Here is a 772-nt window from a genome sequence, read left to right as displayed (position 1 = left end):
TGCTGTATTTTTAACTCCTTTGCCACCAGGAGACCCACCACCCTCTTATCCTAATCCCTCTAAACATTAATTCAGAATTTGAACATCTTTGTCTCCCACTTTATCTAGACCCAAACTCCAAATCATTACTCTGATCCTGTTTTATGGAACCAGAGAGAACAAAATAAAACTGAATTTCTTTTGTATTTCCTAAAATATTCCTTACTGTTGCTGTTCATTTCTCTCTAATAGAAAGTAATCTCCACAAGAACAGAGAATCTGTCTGTTTTGTTCCCTGTGTGTCTGTTCTTAGAACAGTAAGTGCTCAAAATACATGTTTTGCTTACATAAATTCATCCCAGGGCTTTGCATCTGTAGCAAAGCTGGCTTTTATGAGTAAGATGCTGAAAGAAAAGTCTGGTCCCAGTCTGCATCAAAACCCCTGAAGAGTGCTTAGTTAGTTTAGCAGATATTCCTTTGTATTCCCAAGTATATAAAAATTTGAACATAGGGACATCCTGCAGTTACTAGAAAGAGATGCAGTGCAGGGCACCAGCATTGGGTCACTCCTTGGCATCACTGTCCTTCTAGAAGTAGTGTCCATTCTATGTTTTAAGCATCTCATTAAATGACTTCTCAAATCCCCAGTCAATTCTCTTAGTCTAGCTCTCTTTAGACCATGGAAACTTCTGTTTCTGAGTCACAACATTATTGGGATCACTGGTTGTTCCATCCGGCCCCTGTGGGAAGACCATGAAATCTCTTTTGCTCATCCCATTAGTCTTGACTTGGA

This window comes from Condylura cristata, unplaced genomic scaffold, assembly GCF_000260355.1.
Source record: "Condylura cristata isolate star-nosed mole 26May11 unplaced genomic scaffold, ConCri1.0 scaffold00013, whole genome shotgun sequence".
NCBI lineage: Eukaryota > Metazoa > Chordata > Mammalia > Eulipotyphla > Talpidae > Condylura > Condylura cristata.
The sequence above is the reverse complement of the archived record's forward strand: the minus strand, read 5'-3'. Positions refer to the sequence as shown.